This window comes from Eleutherodactylus coqui, chromosome 13, assembly GCF_035609145.1.
Source record: "Eleutherodactylus coqui strain aEleCoq1 chromosome 13, aEleCoq1.hap1, whole genome shotgun sequence".
Taxonomy (NCBI): Eukaryota; Metazoa; Chordata; class Amphibia; order Anura; family Eleutherodactylidae; genus Eleutherodactylus; species Eleutherodactylus coqui.
This window is the reverse complement of record NC_089849.1, coordinates 96,788,863-96,803,902: the sequence shown is the minus strand read 5'-3', so window position 1 is coordinate 96,803,902 and position 15,040 is coordinate 96,788,863. Positions and strand designations below refer to the sequence as shown.

At 49.3% G+C, this 15,040-nt stretch overlaps 1 protein-coding gene across 1 annotated transcript in view; it reads right to left on the bottom strand.

Annotated features, from left to right (window-relative positions):
• FOXK2 (forkhead box K2) overlaps positions 1 to 15,040 on the bottom strand; it is a 64,365-nt gene that overhangs the window by 47,035 nt on the left and 2,290 nt on the right. The window lies entirely within an intron of this gene.

Below are 15,040 nucleotides of genomic sequence, written 5' to 3'. Positions count from 1 at the left end.
ACATCTCCAGGGCCGGGTCCATTGTATGAATCACAGGCTGCTGCAGCCAGTCAGACCTCAGCAACAGGCTGGCTGCAGCCTAGAAGCCACGTTGGAGGAGAGACAGGAGTTGGGCAGAGAGTAGAGGATCATTTGTATACATGGAGGAGGAATTGAAGAAAAAAATATATATATATATATAAAAACTACAGTGGGACGACCCCTTTAAGACAAGTAGCAATGCTGCTTTATTTTAGACTGGTTGAGCGGGTATATTTTACTATAGACCCTTTACATAACGTTAGAAAATACAGAACAGAAATATGTAAGTGGGGAAAAAAAGCTTAAATAGATGAATTTATATATAAAAAAAAACAATTCCAAGAAAGACTTAAGCAGTAAGTGTGAAAGCAGCCGCCGCCCGCAGGAACAGCCGCATGTTGTGCCATAAATCCGTGACTGTTTACAGTGCTGAGCGTTCCCGGATCTGTACGCTCTCGGACTGTCCAGCGGATGACACTTCCTCTCCGGGGTGACAGCGAGTAAAATCCAAGACACATTTTCTGAATGAATGATAAAGAGGAAAGTTACTATCAGTCAAATGACCGCGGCCGGCGATCCGCAGAAAGTACAAGAGGCGACGACCGAACTAACAACAGAAGTGCCGGCAGTCAGAAACGGAAGTCGCAGAGTTTATACAGACTGAAGAGAAGCAGCCGAGACTATGACGACGGCCAGAGGAACCCAATTATATGAGATCTTTGTGTGTTGTACGTAGGCCACCCCATTAATTAGGAAGCGCCAGGGCACAGAGGTCTCACTCTGCAGGGCGCCGGCTGTCCCGAAAGAAGGCAGAAACACTGACTTGTTGTCCATTTCCCCTCGAATATCATACAGCGACCAACCTCCAGCCTCCACCAGCACCTGGCATACACTACATAGCTGTGGGCAAACCCCGAAAGAGGGGTGTAAGCTGCTGCCATACCCCTGACAGCAACGTACCTCCGTAGCAACAAAGTAGCAGGCACACTGGCATCCTACTTCTTCCCCACCACACAGGCCGGACACCGAATCGTACTGGAAGACCAGCAACAACTGCGGACGAGATAGAGGACTAGTAGTCTGTAGACTTGGGCCACCGGGCAGAAGGTAAACAATTGCATTCTAGTTCTCACAATGACGTTCTACCATGCTTTATGATTTACCTTCTTCACCGTTACCCCATCACAGTTTGCTGAACCCCATCCTGCCCGGTATCATTGTATCCAGTCCGGCCAATGCTCTGGACTCCATAGTGATACAATGTATCCAACCAGCAGACTGCTGCCGCTGCTGCCTTCACAACACACAAGGCTGGTCGTCACTAAACCAAAAATTGTTACCTCGCTCTCCCGCATTTCAAGAAAATGAAGCCAAAAGAGAAGTTGTATATTCTACTACAATGCCAATAAAAACTACACCTTGCCCAACAAACAAGCCCCAACATGGCTACACAGCGCCAAGTAGAACAAAGACTAAAAAAATTAGGAATCTTACGGACTCAGAGAAGACAGTTCTTTTTACCAGACATTACCCTACGTTCCTGGATATACCCGCAGCCCGCACACGATTGCATATGGACTGCGGGCATCGGCGCCGTCACTTAAACCCATAAACTGTACTGTACACGAGCGCCTGCGTGCTCCGCAGCGATACGCAGTACATTATGCAACGTACGCAGGGGCGCTGGCCGGATCACAACCGGAATCCGCTGTGGGCCTCCTGCATGCGGAATCCAACCCAGTTGTGCCAGCCCGGCCGAATGGAGACTACTACTGTTTCTGTTGCCTATTTTCACCCCAGTTTCCAATTCGTTCATTTTCTGCATGATCCCTTCCACATATAGGTTACATATATACTGGGAAGCTCTTCTGGCTAGTCTCTGGATGGGATACTTCATGGCTTAGCATCACTTTGCGGGGGGGGGGTCTAAACCCTGGATCCCCACCGATGCCGAGGAGGGGGCTGCTGTGCTGGACATCCTATTCTGGCTGGCTAGTAATCCGCTCGGAGGCCTCAGCCTGCGGGGCAGCGAGGGTTAACACTGCAGCACCGCGGAGCCGAGCTGGAAATTTCCACTCTTCAGCAGAGGATAAAAACATCTATGGAGGCAGCAGATGAAGCCAGCGGCACCCAGACCGCCCCGATACGGGAGGCATGCAGCTGTCAGGGGCCGATGAAGCCTTCAGAAACCCGCAAATCAGCGAGAATCTCATCACTCAGTATAAACGCGCGCCGATGGAACGACAATCTGTTCGCTTCTCCTTCAGTTTCTGCAGGTCATCCGTCTGCGGATGGAGGCGGCGGGCAGGAACGCTCTGCGACCCGCTCTACCCCCAGTCACCAAGTGACGATGGTTTCTGTGTAAGGGCTCATGCCCACGGACGGAGCAGGGGACACCCGCGGTTTTACATCGTGGGAATAAACAAAAAAAAGTCCCCCTCTGGCGATCGCGGAAAAACACGCTTTTTACCACATTTTTCTGTGGCCTCCATTAATGGAGACCTACCGCCGTGGAAAAACACGGTAAAATAGAACACGCTGCAATTTTTTTCCTGTTGTGTAAATCCGCAGCAGAATCCCGCATGCGAGGACTGCGCTATAAGGCGCAATAGAACCCAATAGCTGCATTATTCCGCCGCGGCATAAATCCGTCATTAGCCCTAATAGTACCATTACTGAGACGACTGTCGGGCGTTATGTGGCTGCCCGGGCGTCCCTTACTCTTCACCGACTGGTCAACAAGGTGTGCGACGAGGAGCTGGAGGCGAGACACGGGATGCAGAACAGGAGGCATTGCTGGGCCGGTCATTACATCCAAATATCATACACTGCAGCTCCTGTGCATCAGCGGCCGTCCGCACACAGCGGTGTCATGTATAGAAACAGCAGAACAAGTCACTCCCTGAGCAGTTTGTTACAGTGTATCAGTGCAGGACGGTCCCTGTTCACATCAAGTTCAGGACCCATTAAGGCCCTTTTACACGGCAATAAGCTAGTTAGATGGAGCCGCTTGCACTGTAATGGTGCAGTATGAACGTGTGAAGTGAAAGAACGACCAGCTATAAACCACTCATCAGATCTGTCATGCCGTTGGTCTGCCGCTGTGTCTGCCAGTGTAAACAGGCCATCCACCTATGAGCGACTGCTTGCTCACTGTGAATGGAGGTGAGCGGGCTAGGACGATCCTGGGCCCGCTCAGTCCCTGTTCACTGAGTGACCACTTCTGTGTGAAAGCACCGGCAAGCTCATCGCTGGGATGGCTCTCCCATGTTAAAAGGGCATTAGACGCATCTGCCTGGAATAGTTCCCGACTCCGGCCTCTATAAGGCGCCATACCACGGCATTCGTCGCACATAGGCTGCTCTCACATAGGATGCGGTTTACCGCAAATAGTACAAAGTTGGTATAACGCTCCCATTGATTTCAATGGGGCCTCGCAGACTAGCGCTGCGATATTCAAGCATGGTTTGCTCACCTCATCACCCATCATGAGGACTGTAAGCAGTAAAAAAAAAAAAAAAAATGTCGAACGCTATTACAGGGGTTCAAAAATCGCTGAAAAACACCAAGTTTGGAAGGCAGCATTTTACCGCCGCCGCGTGCCGCTCACACGGGTGCTTTTAAACGGCGTTGAATGCGTGTTCGCAACGTGCTGATGAAACGCTGCGCTAAACAACCATTCATCCCAATGGGACATTCCAGACGAGCATTAAAGCGCCTTTGTAATTGCGCTCTTTTTGAGTGCTTTCTGTTCTATTTTAGTTGGCTGACGCTGCGCTCGATTAGCCAATCAGGGCACTTGCCTGCTGGAGGCGGGGTATTGAAGCTCCGCTACCAGGAAGAAATGTTCCATCACTGCTGAAGCCTCCACAGAAGCCAGCAGCAGCGCCGCAGCCGAGGGACCCGAACGCCATCTACTTGGTGAGCTTTGGTTTTCATGCAGTGTAGCTAGGGGTTATTTTTGGGATAGGGCTTATATTTGAAGCACCCTCTTCCCCTCTGAAAATCAGGTAAGGGCTTATTATCGGGGAACACGGTAGTAACTACACATTTCTAATAGTTTGCTTTAATTCCTAATCTTAAAGCTCCTTGAAGGGGAGCGTTGTTTACAGAGGGTTTGTGACGGTGGCAGCCAGGTAGACAGATCTGTATGAATCTCCCTGCCTGGTTGTTACAATGTATCGGTGCGGTTAATTATTCAGCGCTCTCCATGGAAGCTCGCATTCTGCCCTGCAGCACGTGTTCCTAATAACACCGCGCCAAGAGGAAGAGGCGCTCTTCACCGCTCCCGGCATTACATTCCCGGCATCCTGTTGACACAACGATATCAATCACCGCAGTACAGAAATGAAAGGTTTAACCTCCAACTACTGTAGCTGTCCCCAAATATCACAGGCACCCCTGCTGCTCAGCAACGGGCCGGGAGCCAAGAGCTACATAGCATGCTATACTGCTGGGCAATGTATCGCTGGCGGCGCACAACAACTGGGACGGGGGAAAGGTGGGAACCGGCCTCGGGGGATTCTGACCCCACAGCTGATTTTCAGGAATTTAAAAAAATAAAATGTCCTATTTTTGCAAATATGTTACTTTAAAGAGAGTTTTTTTTCTATAGTACACATGAAAATGGATCCCCCTGGTTGTCCCGCGTTCCGAAACATACCCACTGTGGCCCTAATCTGTATGCACAATGGGGCCCAAACCGAAAGAAGCAGCTGGTGGCTTTCAGAACAGACATTTTACTTGAAGGCGCTTCAGGCCCCATTGCCCACTTGTAGAGCCATTGAGCGGCCAAAACGACAGAAAGCTCCCACCAATGACCCCATTTTGAAAACTAGACCCCTTAACGAGTTCAACTAGGGGTGTACTGTGTATTTTGACCCCCCAGTTTTTGAATGAATCTCAGCAAAGCGGAAGAAAAAAAAATTACGATTTTCATTTTTTTTTTTGGCAATTGTGTCATTTCAAAAACTGTTTGTTTTGTACAGCACATGTCTGAATGAAGACTTTAACCCCAAAATAGGTCCCCCTGTTTGACCCATTGTGCCCCCAATCTATGTACAGGACACGGCTAGGCCTGTAATGGAAGGAACACCTGTTGGCTTTCAGGGCACAACTAAATAAGTCGCAGGCCCCATTGCACACTTGTGCAGAAAAAAAGGCAGATCCGCTACCTTTTTATACCATTGAATAATGGTGATCACATGACCAGGATTCGCTCAACAAGGCCCCCGGTCACCGCTGCAGGCACTCACCTACCCCCGGTAGCGGGGAGCCGTCATGCGCACAGACCCCTGGGATTTACTCTACAGGGCCAGCGGGATTTTACAGCCCTGTAGAATAAAGTCCAGACATCCGGGACGTGAAAACACGTATGGGTGGTCACTGAGGGGTTAATGAGCCATATAGACCTGCTGATACCTCATTTAAACGAGCGAACGATGCCAGAGATCGTCCGTGCAGCCCGATTAAAAGGGCAGATACATTGTTGGCTTGTTCAAATGAGAAACTGTGCAGTCGTTCACCTTATAAATGACTGAGAACCACTAAATGATGCAAATATGGCAGCCGTGCACCGCTGACCAACTCTGCCCCGCACCGCACAGGAGGCCGGAGGACATGTGGAGGCAGCTATAGTGAGGTCCTCTATTCCAGGCACAACTAGACCATGAGGACAATGTAATACACCATACAGCGGCAATCCTCCAGTCCCTACAGGGAACCCGCGCTCCTGTAATCCCAGGTTGGCCCCCTAATTAAAAGGTGGTCAGCTAGCAGACGAGATAATCTCCCGGACCGGCCTGACTTGGCCCTGGATTAATGGCCTCCTGTTCTTACACCGATGCATATGTACAGCAGTATAGCCCGCCACCGTACAGGAGGGGGATGTATGGATACTCCAAGAACGGATGGTTTCTATTGGCTGGCAGTAATCAGGATGCAAACCCATGAAGACCTAAGATTTGTTACAGCTGCAGTTTTGCTCCTTTTGTAGTCGGTATATACTCCTTGGTAAGATTAACCAGTCCTTCTCCCGTCCTGATACTTTGCTTCTAAGGCGCTTTCACAGCAGATACCCGACAGGTCGTCCCGGCGATAGTCGTTCTGCAGGTCGGGGATCCTTCCCGCCTCCATTCACGGTAAGCAGGCAGTCGGCCATAAGCGCTGCTGCCCGTTTACATGGAACCACTTTGCGTTCGCTGCATTTACACTGAACGATCATTGCTGGAATCTAAACAATTGGCGTTCCGTGTAAAAGCGCTACAAGTGACACGGGAAGCAAAATGCATCAGACTGACGTCCGGGCAGCAGGGCTTGCAGAGGATTCTTTAGACCGGCTACAATTGTAACAAGTCGGTCTTGAACTCCAGTTTTATTACCAATGTGAGTCGGTGTTCATAGCAAGTTGCCAAACTGTTTGCTTTCTTCACAGGCTGCGCTGATCTCCATCACATCCGGAGCTGCATTCATAATGCTGCTAGCTTAGGATACTTTCACACTGCGCTTTTAGTCTAAGAGCTCACTCACATGGGCGTATACTGCCCGCGTAGTTTTAACCCCTTAAGGACCAGTGCTGTAAATGTACGACACTTGGTCCTGGGCTTTAATCCCACTCAAAAGCCGGAATACGACGGTGGGATTCAAGCCTCTGCTCCTGCAATTAAGCAAAAGCAGGTCGGGTCCTCCTCAGCTGTTCCGTTACAGCTGAGAACCCGGAGGAGAAGTGTTTAACCGATTCTGCCTTCTCCTTTCTAGGAAGATGTGTTTCTTGCACTACATGACCCAGCCATCACATGACTACCGGGATTCCCTGGCACAGCAGAGCTGCAGGATCCTAGCAGACCCCGATCAGCTCTGCCACTGACTGTTGCCACTACAGGGGATGTTGTCCTCTGTAACTGGGGCTCCTATGGATGCTGCAGCTACAGGATAAAAAAGTGAATGACCCACAGAGGTCTTATATGACATCAAGTTGTAAAAATCAATTAGAGAATAAAATAAAAATATATACATAAAAGAGAAAATGACCCAAAGCCGACGCCAACCAAAGCAGTCGTTGTATGCGCCCTGTAATCCGAAACCATACATTATATGTCAAATGCCCGAAACAAAATGAGGAACCCGTTACCATACTTATTAGCGTAAATATACTAATTTAAAAGAAAAAACTATAATGTAGTGATGTACAACACTTTCATACGCACCTATAGAGAATAGGGCTCTATCAGGTGTAATACACGGTAAGGTGAATGGAATAATAAAAGCCAATATGCTTCCATGGACTCCGTTCACTGAGTCTTATGTGCGCATAACACGCAATTAAATTACGCTCACACAGCCTTACACGGGACGATTCTCGATTAAACGAGCAAGTGATATCTACGCTAGTCGCTCGTGCAGAATGTTTGGACAGATCACCGCTGAGAATCGCTCACTTCTCATTCTACATGATACACGGAGCGGGGAGCGTTTACACGCAGTGAGCAGTCAGCGAATCAGTGAGGATTTTTAGGCTGGCTGAAACTGAGTGACGAACAAAGCGCTCGAGGACTTTGTGCTTAGACGTAACGATTATGGCGCACTTTCATTTGTTTGAGTGACAATCATTACGTGTAAATGGGCCTTAATAGTACATCTATACTGGGTGGAACAATCCCCTGTAAACCTGTGCCGCTAGCCTCTGACCACACTGAACGCATGACAGGTAAAAACAGAAGTCTGACATTGGATGGCATTCGTCAAGCCAGTCGTACGCAATGCTGAGAAGCTTATCCTGAGGCCAAATGCACACGGCCGGGTTGGACTCCGCATGTGGGATCCCGCAGCAGAATCCGACCCGGTGACCCCCACGTACCTGTCCTGATTCTTGTTATCTGTGCTGCAGATGTGCCAGCCGGCGCACATGCTCAGTACAGCAACGGCGCGGCATTATCTAGGCGAGGACATGAATCCAGTGCTGCAATAGAAAATGCTGCGATTTTCCCCCTGCAAGCGTAAAAAAAAAATAAAAAAAAAAAATTTGCAACTGATTTCTGCTCCGTGGAAAGGTAAAAGCGATCATCAAGAGCGTGTCTATGGGCAGCACACACTCTGCAATCCGGAGGCGGAAGCACTCTCCGAATTCCGCAACGCAAATCCTCCCATGTGCACTGGGCCTAAGGCTTGTCCCACTGATCCAGAGGATGAGGGGCTGCAGATCTAGAGGTGCGTCCCCTGCATATCACCATGCAGGGAAAACCTAGAAGGGGGCGCAGAGCTAAGTCTGTTCTCAGCAGTCAGCCCCCCACTGATGATAAAGCGCTGGCATGGCCTGGTGACTCGCCGCCATGTTACAGGATAAGAACCCTTCCGGCTGCTCCACTTGTAAGGGAAAATCCACCGCAAAGCTGCAGCAGGTTCTGCATCTACATCACAGTCCACAGCAGAAATTGACACGCTGCGAAATTAAAAATCCGCCCAACGGTCAACTGCCATGCTAAAGAGTTCTGCAGCATATAGTTGAGTTTTCATCCACATGCTCCATACTGTAATTCGCTGCGCAAACCCACAGAAATTGTCATCCTGTGTGAACTTCTAAGATAAGCCAGCTGTAGGCCCCTTCATTATAGCTTAGATGCCGTTCCAGCAAATTCTGGTATTAAAGCTGCAGGTCTGTGTCTGAAGCCCAGGGAATGCGAGTCATAATGAGTCAACGTGGGGAGTAATCAGTGTATCCAACAACTCATGACCCCCATCCTGTAGCCTCAGCTAGACAGGCCACTCTCAGAAGCACAGCTCTACCTCACCAATTCATAGTTTCAAGGATGGTCATTCTGATTAGTACTAATCCTCCCACCAAAAAATAATCAGTTAACTCTTTCCCTACTAAGGACATCTCATACATGCTCGAAGGGAGACACGTGTGTATAAGACGCAACTTTACTACTAACAAATCTTGTCAGGTTAGAACACAGCTAGAGCAGCGATCATAGTCTTGTTCTAAAACCAAAACCGTGCTTTAAAACAAGACTGGGATTGCAGCTCTAATTGCGATCTATCCTGAGAAAGAAGGTTGAAAAGACCCCCTTCAGCCTCAGAGAGATGGGGTTCTTAGTTATGGCAATGCGGAACATCTATATCACATGACCTGCATATTGTTACAGTTGCATTCAGTCTGTACAATCCTCTGCACTAAACAGGCTGGGATCCATGCCGATACATTTGGACTAAACTATTAGGACAGGAGAGCTCTGTGCTGCTGAGGAGCTTCACTCACAGATTGTCCAGATTGGATATGATGGGATCCTCAACTAGGAGAAGAATTCGGTCTGCAGGGATTATAGCCTCTAGATGTGAATTCATGTTAGAGACTGTTTCCATTCACTTACAGTGAGATGTTGCAAAGTGTATTAGAAAGTTGCAGAACTTTCTTTATACAATACTAGTAGCTTGCTACCTGCGACTTCGTCTTCATAGAAATTTTTTTTTACATGTTAATGTGTCTTTTATTCAAGTTGTAAGGCAAAATCTGTCGCACAGCCCAGCTTTCATTTGTTATACTGCTGAAGTAAAGTGAAAGCTGCGCAGTGATTGGTTGTCATGGGCAACACAGATTTTCTTTAAAATCTCAATCCATGTTAATGCACCCCCTTCCCCTCCGCCGCATCCATGTGGCAACGACGTCAGCCCTCAGGTGTCCGCTCAGTTGTCTAGGAATAGCTTACGATGCGCACCGCCCCCCCCTCCCCCGCCGCAGAGGTGCGCCTGCGCCTCTTCTAATAAATCTGTCTTGTTGCGCTCTGAAGAGAACTCTTTGGGATAAAATGTAGCCGATGTCCTTCCCCAAGACGCAAGCTATATCCCTGACGGATGTTATCACAATCACTTCAGCGGTTAGCCGTGAAAAGGCAACAGACAGACAATTCCTTTCCTATTTATGTTATTATTCTGGATTCACACCCGACGTTCCGTTACTTCCTCGGTCATCCGCCCTGCAGGCCCACGTGGGCTCAGGCAGAAGTCACATTTACTACAGGTGGATCAATATTCCATGTGGAGGCACCAACAGCCCAGCAATCTGCAGACCTGCTGCCAGAGCGAAAACAAGGCTCAGTCCCATCCAACAAGCCGACGGACGACCGTCCTCTGATCTCAGAAGGCGGGTACATCCACCGCAGAGGTCTACGGGACACGCAGTGTAAGCGGATATTGGGGCAGATCCAGCAAAGTCCACTGTGTGAACGCACCCCAAGATCTCTCACAGCACTACTGGGGAAGACGCCACATTGTAACTGGAATGCCTACAGGACGTATCCATGGCAACCTGAGATAAACACTTCTGAAGAGCTATAAAGCAATGGTTTTCAGAGCTGCAGACACAAAATCCAAAGCAGAGCCACATTGCTAACATTCATCGACAGTAAACTGTAACCCGGAAGACCCCTTTAATCGTGGGCCCCTCAGAGCTATACACTAGTCCTGTCCTTAGGTTACATATGGGCTTGGAAAGAGTTATTCTTGACAGCGGATGCAGACGATAATGGCGCAAGCTCAGACTTAGGTCACTCTCACTCCGGACACTTTACCGTGGCTTCCCGCGCGCCGCGCTAATCCTGTACATAGCTCCCATTGATTTCAACAGCCTAGCAGACCTGCGCTCGAATTCGGCGTTTTTAAAACCGTGTGGTCCTATTTTTCTGCATTTCTCCTCACCCATCTCAATAATAGGGGGCCTTATAAAGCGCTGTACCAGGTGTTTGAAAACACTGCTCAAAATCGCGGTAAAATCCCACCATTTTGAGCATTTAGCTGAACGCATGTGAGAGTGGCCACGGCCGGGGCTCAACGAGCAGATGCATATAATGCTGCGTGTATAACACGTTTTACCGCTGTGCGAGGTGGCGTTTTGCTGCGGATGGCGACTGCACGTGACCGTATATCTCACACATGCCATCCTGCAGTCTTCTGCCTTTTTTCCTTTCCCACTGTCACTTAATGACGTTGCGTATAAACGTTGCACATGCGCCATGTAAGGGCTTATTCAGACAGGCGTATATCGCCCAGGTTTGCACGCCCGGACGATATACGCTGTCGGGTGTAAAAACCCGGCCGATATATGCCAGTTTAAATAAGCCCTAATGATGTAGGTCACGACTATATGCCTAGGTGACAGCCCCCCTACCCCTTCATGAACACATACACAAGTCATTGCCCCTACATCCTCTCTAGGTACAGAGGACAGCGCCCCTCATGGACAGTTCTGTAGTATGACCCTTATTATACAAGTCACAACATTCCGCCTCTCGCCTGCCTGTACAGGTGACACTAAAAGGCACCAAGTTTTGGGTCACTTTCCATTTTAAGTTTTTTTTTTTAACTCCCATCTAAAAAAAAGATGATAAAAGGAAAAGACAACGACCCCCAATATGGCCGCCGCCCTTGGAATATCCTAGTAGAGGAAACGAAAAATAATCAAATGTGCAGCGTTTGGGGACATCCGAGGAGAAAAAAAGGATTCTTCTATACGAGCGCGCTGACTCAGCAGAAACCGTGTTGGACTTCCCATGTGAATCCCACCCCTAAAACCACTGCGGTATTTCTGCCACGGACATTGCCGCAGACCCAAGCGCACGTTTACATCCGGTCTACGCGAAATGTTTACGCACGGCATTTCCAATGCGGATCTGCTATAAGGGACATTAACATGGCTTCTGCTATGGGGATTTGGTGAATAATAATAATCATCTTTATTTGTATAGCGCCAACATATTCCGCAGCGCTTCTGTATACGGCAAATAGTGTGTATGTAAGGCCGCCCGCACACGAACGGATTTGCATGGGGATCCGCAGTAAATGCCGTCCATAGCACGCTATGAAAAAAACACTTTCCTGCACACTTGTGAAAACCAGTTTCGGAGGGAAAAAAAAAAACAAAAAAATGGCAGCATTGTCCATATTTGTGCGGTGTCCGCACGGACGGCTTCCACTAAAGTCCATGGAAGCCGTCTGACCGCGGCCCGTCCACTATTGACAGGTAGCGGATTCCACGGCCTCGCCTACTGACAGCACGGAGGGGAAAGAATTGAGAAGAGGAAAAAAATCTGCACTGTGCATGTCTGACAGCGGCTCGCAGCAAGATTACAGGTACGCGCGGGCGCCCACATGCGGAATCTGGCTCTGCCGTGTGCAGGCGGCCTGACAGTCATACATAAAACACCCCAAAAACACAGTTTACAAGAGTTTTCTGGGGCAAAGAGTGCCACACAGAATATGAATCTATAAGCCCGAGGGGGCGAGCGTGCACACCGGCAGATTTTGAAGCCAAAACCAGGCGAGGATCAGAAAAAAGTTGTATCTGTCCTTTAGGCCTCGTTCACACAGACAAAGTTGCGCGATTTTCTCGCAATGCGACAATAATGCTGCAAATCCCATGTCTGTGAAGCCCAGGCTTTCCTGTGGGTTCCTTCACATTTGCGATGTTTTGTAGTATGCCACATTGCTAGTCCAAAACCTCACGGGTCCGGTGATAGGCACACAACCTCCCATGTTTCCCTATAGAGCCCTCCTCTCTGTTTCATCGCATCAAAACGCGGTTTTCGTGCGATGCAGCTTTGACAATAGAAAATCCTACTGTCAGCCCTAAAGTAAGCCCTGGCTGCAGGGAAAAATATCCAAAACACACGCATCACCCAAGAAGCGCTGTCTGGCCCTGCCGCGTTCATTGGCTGTGATTGAATCATTGAGTGCTGGCTCTAATTGGCTGAGCCGCAGCCCTAAGCCAATCAGAGGCAGCGCTTCCTAGAGGCGGGGATTTTCCAATTCCCGGCCAGAAGAGATGATAAAGACTTGTGCCGGGGAATTGTGGGGGAAGTTGTGGCAGAGCCGGGCAGGGCTTCTTAGGTGATGTATGTGTTTTGTTTTATTTTTTCCCTGCAGCTAGGGCTTACTTTAGGGCTATGAAAGTAGGATTTCCTAGTGTCAAAGTTGCATCGCACCGCACGAAAATCACGTTTCCATAGGGAAACACGGGCTACAAAAACTGGTAGGTCACGTGCGTACCGCCGGACCCACAAGGTCGTAGGCTACAAAACATCGCAAATGTGAAGGAACCCGTAGGAAAGCGAGGGCTTCACATACATGCGAGTGGTTGCACTGCCGCAACGTGACAAAAAGCGCACAGTTTTGTCGCCGTGTGAACGAGGCCTTATTCTTTATCTATTTTTATGATCCTCACCCGATTTCGCTTTCAAAAACCGCATCAAAACACCTGAAGAACTACCTGCATACGTGACGCACCCTAAGGGACCAGTCAGACGGGACAAGCGCCACAGGGTTATCCCCATGGGGCGTGAATTACGCACTTGTTATAACTCGCACGTCTTTACTTCAAAGCCGCAAGATTAAACTCCGATGCGGGAAAGCCTTCTGGTGCAGAAATACAGGCGCTGCGGAATGGCTGTCGCGGATGTCTAACCTACAGGAGATGCGATTCTGCAACTAGAGTGAGGAGAACGCAAGATGTTCTGCAGCTAAAGCGCAACAAAATCCGCACTGATTGACAAAACCCATATCTGCGCTGCGCCCTGCGGACAATTCCATCTCATGTGAAAGGTCCCCAAGCGCCCCCTCATCAGCAGCCCCCAACCTGCATGACTGAGGAAACAAAGACTGATCAATCCAGATGCTGCAGAACATCTTGTGGGGCAGTTTATTGATGGTTTTCCGATATAATGGCCCCCAGGTCAGAATATTTATAAAGCAGCCTCGCAGGCCCTAACCTACTGGGAACAAAAGACGAAAGTCACGGGCGCATCAGCTGATTGTTCCGGACCAATCAGCAGAGGGTGCAAGCTGATATATATATATATATATATATGTGCGCATCACGGTGAACAGAGCAGGCCACTTTCCGCTTTGCTTTCTCTGGCCGCCCCGACTCCCCCTTTACTTGTTCATTGATGATTTATGGAAGGGCCGCAACGGAATCTAAAGCACAGAAATAGACTGAAAACAAGTCCCCAAACCCCATCCATCACACTGCAATACCCCAGAGCCCCGGTCACTGATTAACCCTCTCAGCACTGCAGTCGCTGCTGACGTACAGCTCAGGAGAACCTGGCTGAGGCCATGCTGCAAAACCAGACACCCCTGCACAGTCTCAAGCATTACCCAAGGTCCACCAGGAAGCCAGCCCTATTCACCACATAGAGCCCGTTCGAAATGGCTGTCAGCAAAGACCACAACATCAGACGACCCCCAGACCTCTGTGGTCAGAGCATGCTGGGAGTTGTAGTTTCGCAACAACTTAGGACACTGTCTTATGTAGCCAGAGAGCCACGAGGGTGCACGGCAATCACAGCTCCCCCTATGTAGTTACGCTATCAGAGCCGAGCACACCGGAAGTCATCTGCGGCCGACTAGGGGGTCCGTAGGGCTGCTTTTACATCTGCGTTGAAGCCTCCGGTTGGCGGTTCCATCACAAATCTGGCTAAAGAAAAAAACGGAAGAAAAAGGGCTGCAAGAAGCCGGCCAGAAGATGTACCCCATTATAGTCAATGGGGTCCGCCCGCACTGTTCGGTTCCATCCAGAGGTGGAGTGTTTGGCTGCAGGGAGTCCCCTTTCCTGCTCCCTGAAAAGAGCAGGTAAGGGGAATCCCCAGCGCAGGTGTGAAACCTCCCCGACATCCAACCAATCAGCACCCACCGATATATTTGGTCTACGACTCATTTACATTACAGACTTCCACGTGTTCTTCACAACTCTGCAGCCAGAGGGGAAAAAGCCAAAAAACCCACAATGACAAGTAAAAAACTGCACAGACACCCGAAAATGAAAAACACACCAAGACCGGGCCGCCACGACCGTCTGTTTAGCTCGTATTACGTGGGCGCTGTACGCCATAAGATACGCGGTAACTCGCAGGCAATCCATTACATTATCTTACACGGTGCCGATCACATTAGCGTGTTGGAACTGTGCGGTACACGAGCGCAAGGAAAGAACGCGGCAGGTTTTATTTTGCCATGTATATATGTGAAA